We start from the raw sequence: 7,931 nt of genomic DNA on the forward strand, positions 1-7,931 counted from the left end.
AATTCCTGTCCCTATTCTCATAGAATAACTTGCAAGAGTTCACAATCTGCTTGCAGTGGGCATACAGTCCAATAAATCAATCGGGGCACGGCAATTTCTCAAGTACGAAACGAGCAATTCTACCATTGCTGCAGTACCATGATATCATAGAGGCCCATGCAGCGGTGTCCTTCTGAGACATTCCCCAGAACAATTCCTCCGCAGCATCAATTCGACCAACCTTTGCCAGCCCATTCATGATAATTTTCCAAGAGATCACGTTTCGCTCGGGCATTTCGTCGAATATCTTTTGAGCATGGAATTCCAGGAGGCCACGTCGCAGGCCGCAATCTCATTGAAAAGTCGAAAAGCCTCGTGCGATCGATTCGGGAGTAGCTAGGGATCATCATGGTGTAGAGACGGACGTCGGGAGAAGGGATTTTCGGAAAACCCGATGGGCTTCATCGATCTCATCGTTCCCATGCAGATTGGGGGAAGTATGGAGGACTTGCGATATGAAATTGGCGTGGGAAGCCACTGCATGGTTTTTTTTTTTTTTTTTTTCTGACAACCGTATAACTTCACTCAGCAAGTAAGATCCATCTTAGAGTACAAAATAATAAACAACCAAAAACAGAGCCCCGGATATCTAATAGACTCAGATCAATAATAAAAACACATGAAGTGGAAGAGACACAGCTATGATATAATACACAACAGAACCTGTCAAAAATGCTATAGCTACAGTCTAATTGCTGACAAAAGAGATGAGCATGCTCTCCAGGAGAGTCAAAAAGTCCACTGCACAAAGGTTCGAAGTACGCCGCATCAATTGTTGCTGTTGCTAGACAATAGAGATGTCCTGTTGTGACCGATCTGGGATTGAATATAACATTAAATCTGGAAGCAGCATATCTGTACAATAGAGGGAAAGACCGCATGTGATGTACGTGTTGTGTATACCAAAACCCATAATGAATGGATTGTAAACAGGATAATGTGAACTATATTTTACAGTTTCAGAAAGATTATTCATCATCAGCCAATTCAGATTCCAACGCCAAGGAAAATATCCACCAAGCGGCTGCACATATGAAACTTTTTGTATTGGGTACCAGCAATGATCACGTGAAAGATGATTCACAGCTTCAGAATGAACATGCTCAACCAACCTGGATCCCAACAGAGGCGTCCATACAAATCCTGCACACACGGTCCTTTCTGCATGGAAATATAGAAATGATATCCAACCACAGGCTTAAATGTACATGGGTCAAGAACTGACATTAGAAGAGAATATTTGGCCAATGTCGGCCATTGCATATCCATCAAAGCATAATGGGGCATGGGAGTTAATCAGTATGATAGTAAAGGGTGCGTGCCATGAAACCATGGGCCACATACCCTACCACAACAACAGGACAAAGTGGGTTGGCATGCCTCAATAATTCACTGACTAACCAACCTGTAAGGGCTCGAATAATTATATAGAAAGATCTAAACATAGCACTTCCCATGTCTAGAATAGGCCACAGAGTAGGCATCAGCTGCCAGAATGCGCACCAAGTCTGGATGTCCCTGCAAGTCATTGATAAATAAAGTCAAGTCTCCCGTAAAAACAAATTTAGAGGCCCAATCAGCAGCCTGATTTCCCTCTCTACAAATATGTGAAACATCGAACCTTCTAAGTGAATAAGTGAATGAGCCCAATATCGGATGTCAGACATCCAAGGTGAGAAAGTAAACCGATTAAGGGTCATTTTCCTCAGCCAAGATATTACAATCATAGAATCCCCCTGAATTTCCAGTGAAGTAGGATGGAAAGAATGTATAGTTTGTAACATACCCAACCATACTCCAACAAGCTCTGCATAGGGAACAGATGACTTAGGCAATAATTTGCCACTTGCAAGAAGAAATTTACCTAAATGATCTCGGACAACAAAGCCTGCTGCAGCATTATGCTCTCGGACAGCTCCATCAAAGTTTACCATGAGTCCTCCATGGGGAGGGGGCTTCCATGAGACGAGTAGAGAATTTAGGCTGTGTGGACAGCAAAGTGAAGCTCCAGTACCTAAACTGAATACTCCAAGTAGACCAAATGAGAGCAGCAATAGGAAATTGATCAAAGAAAAAACATACACATTGCCTTAATAAATCCATAGGATATGGCAGCTTATGTTGAAAAATGCGGTGATTACGAGCTGTCCAAATGAGCGATGCCATATAAGCAATCGCAGCCCTCACCTCTTGTCCAACCCATTCATTTGCTAACAAAGATATCAGCATCATCAAGGAAGTAGGTTACGGGCAATGAAATACCTGGCTAAATAATGTCCAACATCGAGTAGCAAAGGGGCACATAACACATAGATGCTGACAATACTCGGGCACCTGGGGGCATAGGTCAGAAGCAGAAGCAGAAGCAGATGGAGGAATAATACCTCGATATACAAGCATCTCCTCCACTGGCAATCTTTGCCATAGCAATTTCCAGCAAAAACACTGAACCGTTTTGGGAGAGGCAAGTGCCAAACCCAAAAAAAAGCCATGAGGCAAAAAGTAAGTATCTCCGTTGTGAAAGACATGCCCAAGGTCTTTCAAGGCAACTGATAGGGTTCGAAAAGAGGCCCATCCAAGCTGATCAGACCGGTTACCATGCGCCAAGGGCAAAACAGTAATATTGGTTAATATATCAGCACTAGATATGCATGATAAAAGCAAAACATTCCATGTGTAATCGGGCAAAATAAGATCCGCAACACAATAGTCAGATAAATCATAATCAACATTAGTATAAAAAGGACCAAAGACATAACGGTATATTGAAAATCCAAAGGTCAGTCCAAACATTAATGGCAGCCCCATTACCTATAAGCCACATAAACTGAAGTTGGATTTTTTTTCCCACCGCACATATTTTCTTTCAAATAGCTGAGCAATGGGCTGGCTTATGGTAGCAAATCTAAGTCCTTCTAAACCGATATTCAGATGAAACCAACTAAGCCCTTAAGGAGTTAGGTTGCAACACCAAATTTGCAGCCAACTTAGCCAACAAAATATTTTGCATATTTCGAAAGTATTGAAGACCCAAACCTCCAACCTTTTTGGGGGAACAAATGGTGGCCCAAGAGATAGGATGTAATTTTTTTATATTTGAGGCATGGCCCCATAAAAAAAGACCGAAACTCAAGCTCAACTTGTTTAAGCACACCAAGAGGGATAGAGATTGAAGATAACATATATATCGGAATATAGGACAAGATTGATTGTAGAAGGGTTGCTCTCCCCGCAAAGGAGAGAGCCTTCCACTTCCACATCATAATCTTGCCCATAATCTTATCCAAAAGGATATTTAGATCAGCAGCAGCAAGCTTGTTCCTTGAAATAGGCACCCCAAGATACTTCCAAGTTCCACATTTGCGAGGCATACCAAAAATGAAAGAAATAAGGTGCTTTACAGCAGGAGGGGTTGAGGGACTAATAATAAGGTAAGATTTAGAAGAATTAACCTGCTGGCCCGAAATTGAGCAATAGATTTCTAGAATGATCTTCAGAGATTAAGCATCACGAACTATTGTCCTAGTAATAAGAAGACAATCATTAGCAAAAAATAAATGTGAAATACAAGGGCCATGCGGATGGAGAATATAATGACGAAGAAGCTTGGCTTGCACTGTGGTCTGCAAAGTAGTAGAAAAGATTTCAGAGCAAAGAATAAATAATAGAGGTGACATAGGGAAACCTTGACGTAAACCACGGGAGGCTCCAAACCAGTCTTTGGGATATTCATTAACCAGAAGAGCATATTACAGGTAGCAAATACATGCCAAGACCCAGTGAATAAATTGATTTGGAAAATTGAAGAGCTGCAATACATGAGTCCAGATTTGGAAAATTGAAGAGCTGCAATACATGAGTCCAGAAAGACCACTGCACTCGATCATAGGCTTTCTCTATATCCATCTTGACTATTAAAAGACCCTTGGATGAAGGAGCATGCTCAAGAGAATGCATAAGCTCCTGGGCAATTAAGATGTTTTCAACAATACTACACCCACCAATAAATGCTCCTTGAGTAGAGGAGATTAGAGGAGGAAATAAAGGCTTCATCTGGTTGAGAAGGATATTTGCCACCACCTTATACAGTGTGTTACATAAATTGATCGGGCAAAAGTCAGCAGGTAGTGCAGGATTATCAATTTTAGGGATAAAAGTGAGATATGTGTATTTCCAAGTCGGCAACGTAGATGCTTTAGTGAAGAAAAATTGCATTCCCTCAATTACCTCTCTTGCAATAAGATGCCAAAAGTCCTGGAAGAAAGATGCAGGAAATCCATCTGGCCCTGGTGCCTTATCAGGTTTAATATTATATATGAACAGCAATAAATACTTCCTCTTCTATGACAAGAGCATGGAGAGATTGATGTTGCTCATTAGGAATAACCGAAGATAGAACCGGCAGCCACAGCTCTTCTGCTCTATGATTAACCTGCCATCTATTAGCAAAGTGCTGAAGTAGAACATTCCGAACAGCTTGGTCCTCGTAAACCCACTGCCCACTGCTATCTTTTAATGCAGAAATTCGACTACGTCATTTTCGAATAATAGTTGACCGATGGAAGAACTTTGTATTCCGATCTCTTAGCTGCAACCATTGGACCCTAGATTTCTGCTTCTAAAATAACTCTTGCATAGATAGATTCATATTGTACTCACGTAGCAGTCGCAAGGGAGTCATATGGGAGCCATGATCAAAGTAAGAAGACTGTGATTCCATAATTTGAAGGGACAAAATTTGCTGATATAACTCTTCTCCTCGTCGAAAAATATTGCAAACCTTATATTTATTCCATTTACGCAGATTTGTTTTGACTTTCTCCAACAAAATAGAGAGACGCTCATCTGGTGGGCAATGATCAGCTCCTTTCCAATTCCTCTGAACCACCCGCTGCATGGGTTTTTTATGGGATCACTTTTAACAGGTAAGAAGCTGGACTCATATTTCAAACGGAGGCTCTCCCAGCCCAACCCTCCTAACCCAACCCACAAGCTGGACCCAGAATAAAGACTATGTATTATGACCAATGGTCTATTCGAAGCACATACAACGTAACTCTAAAATATCACTGAGATTATGTAAACTGGTTTTGACTTTTTTAGATAAAGGGGAGCAGAGATTGCCATCCTGTCTTATCAAGGAAAAAGAGGAGAGAATAGAACAGAGTTTACAAGGTTGGGATGAGCGTTTAGGAGTACGCCAAGAATTTACACGGATTTCGGACACCAAAAAAAACTAAGGACACAACAGTAACAATCAATCTTGTCAGCCTGAGGTTGGACGGTGATGTGTGCACGTATCAAGGATCGTTGGAGGTATTACTTCGGACCTCATGAAGTATTGTCCGCTCTCTCCAAAGACATCGTCACTTTACACGCACGTGCATCCGGAATTACGATTTTGTCCTTCAGTCTGAGTGGCAGGCAAAAAGCGTCTCGTGAGAGAATGCGTGCTCGTATCCCACTTAAGCACATGACACTCTAGAATTTTATCTGTGGAACTATTAAAGGAGGTCCCCTACGGTCTGTCCACAACACAGTCCCCCACTCTGGAGGGTTACTGTGCGAGGGCAGGGGGCGGGTGCCCCTATCTGGCGCGTCACTGATGTATGCACGTGTCAAGGATCGTCGGAGACATCGCCTCGGACCTCACGAAGTATTGTCCGCTCTCCAGGGATGTCGCCACTTTGAACGCACGTGCATCCGGAGTCACGATTTTGTTCTTCGGCCTGAGTAACAGGCAAAAGATACCTCATGAGGGAATGCGTACTCGTATCCCACTTAAGTACAGGATACTCCAGAATTTTGCCCGATGTGAGATTATTAAGAAAGGTCCCCCACGGTCTGCCCACAATAGATGGGACTCATAGGAGGCTCCAGCTCCCTCCAGATCTTCGCATGGCCATCATGGTACTTCACAGAACACAGGTGCTCCTAAAATTTGAATGTGTGGAAGATTTTTTGCCGCATAATGGTGGTTGAACCTCTTTTCTTCAAGAAGATTGTGATATCCCAGCCAAAACCCAAACGAAAAAAAAAAAAGAAAAAAGAAAAACAGGAGAGAAGACTCCCTTCGGGAGTCTTCTTCCTCCGTTCACCGGCTCCTAATCGGAGTCGGAAACAAGTTTCCACCGGCTCTATTTAAGGAGGAGAACTCTCCTCTCTCCTCTCATCGAGAAATCCCGAGGCAAAACGGCGGCAATTGTCGGAAAAATCCCGTGGAGACCCGTCCTTGTGCCATCCAATTTCTCGCCGGAAAAGCCTCGCCGGCGTCGGAGATAAGCTTCCTCCCCTTCCTCTCTCTTCCCCCTTCCTTCCCGTGCTGATGTGCACGTTCACCGGCGACCGGAGTCACCGGATTTTGTTGCGGAAGAATTTTCTTTTTTTACCATTTTGCCGTCGCCGGTGGTCACCGCCGACCACCGGTTTGGCCGCCCCTTGCCGTCGGAACGTCTCCTCTCCTGTCGATGGTCGTCCCACGCCGGCTGCGCTGCCGATCGGCCATCCAATGAGGGGACCTCAAGGTCCCCTGTTTCAGCCCAAAATAAGTCCACGGGAAGAAGAAAAGAAAAAGAAGAAGAAGAAGGAGGAAAAGAAAAAGAAAAAGAAAAGAAGAAGAAGAAGGAAAAGAAAAGAAAAAGAAAAGAAAAAGAAGAAAAAGAAAAGAAAAAGGAAAAAAAAAAAGAAAGAAGAAAAATAATATGATAATAATATAATAATAATAAATAGGATTTTCTCCTCTCTCTTTCGTGAAGAAAAAGAAAAAAAAAAGAGAGAGAGAAAAGAAAAAAAAAATCATTAAATTAATTAATAAATAATGATATAAATAATAAAATATGAGAAAGAGAGTTTCTCTCTCTTCCCTCTCTCTCTTCAGCCTGAACTAGTATTTTCTCTCTCTAAAATTGAACTTTCTCTCTCTACTTTCTCTCTCTAAAATCCTCTCTCTAGATTATTTCTCTCTCCTAAGATTTTTAGAATTTTGAGAAGAATGATGATGAATTTAAATGATTCTCGTAATGGATTTTTGATCTGTGATCGTCGGACGATACACTGACATCCACTTTGATCAGATCAGGTATTTTTAGATTTTATTTCTCATGATCTTATTGAATTATCCACATGATAATTTTAGCATGATTTGATCTGATCGATCAGAATTTGTTGAATCATATTGTCTGAAGAATTCAAGATGAGTTTTCTCTCTCTAAAATTTTCTCTCTCTAGAATTTTCTCTCTCTAAAATATTCTCTCTCTTGATTGATTCTCTCTCTAAAAAAAAGTTTAGTGAATGAAGAAATTTTTTTTAATAAGTCTGATCTGATTCTAATGAAGAACCCTGATCCATGATTGTCAGACAGCGTACTGGCACCCACCTTGATCAGACCATGAATCTTTAGATTTGATCATCCATGATCCCGATCTAGTCATGACTTGATTTGATCATGTTGATTTCACCAATCAAGATATTGGATCAATCGTAATGTTGGATTGTGTCACCTGATCAGTTCGAATTGTACCTCATGAATTCTCTCTCCTCTGATTTTTTCTCTCTACTTGATTTTATAAAATCGATGAAGAAACCTCAGTCCTATCACTTCGAATCCGATGTGATCTGATAGTCAAACTTTGGATCGTTTAGGTCCTAATTAGATTTTGATTAGATGAAATTAGATGATCGGACCCAATCTAAACCGTTGAAATATGGTATTCGTATTCTTTCTAATTATTGAAATTGATTCTGTATAGGATTGTGGATGTTTGATCATGGGATATCGCGATATGATCTACGAATAGAATTTTTGGAAGAAAATTTATAGAATTATGTAGATTTATTGGAATGCGTTCGAGGTAAGTAATGTTTCACTTTTTCTAGATTTATCGGCAAATTA

The 7,931-nt window shown here is 41.2% G+C and overlaps 1 long non-coding RNA gene across 2 annotated transcripts; it reads right to left on the reverse strand.

The window, feature by feature from the left end:
* Window positions 1-623: 623 nt before the first annotated feature.
* LOC105032184 (uncharacterized) lies at window positions 624-2,612 on the reverse strand. Of its 2 annotated transcripts, XR_012142647.1 has the most exons (5): window positions 2,302-2,612; window positions 1,904-2,058; window positions 1,152-1,557; window positions 995-1,063; window positions 624-894 (listed from the first exon to the last, which is right to left on the reverse strand). It is a non-coding gene; the product is annotated as an uncharacterized lncRNA (long non-coding RNA). The 2 variants fall into 2 exon arrangements; XR_829757.4 differs by having other exon boundaries at window positions 1,904-2,609.
* Window positions 2,613-7,931: the final 5,319 nt, after the last annotated feature.

Source organism: Elaeis guineensis, chromosome 7 (genome assembly GCF_000442705.2).
Source record: "Elaeis guineensis isolate ETL-2024a chromosome 7, EG11, whole genome shotgun sequence".
Lineage (NCBI taxonomy): Eukaryota > Viridiplantae > Streptophyta > Magnoliopsida > Arecales > Arecaceae > Elaeis > Elaeis guineensis.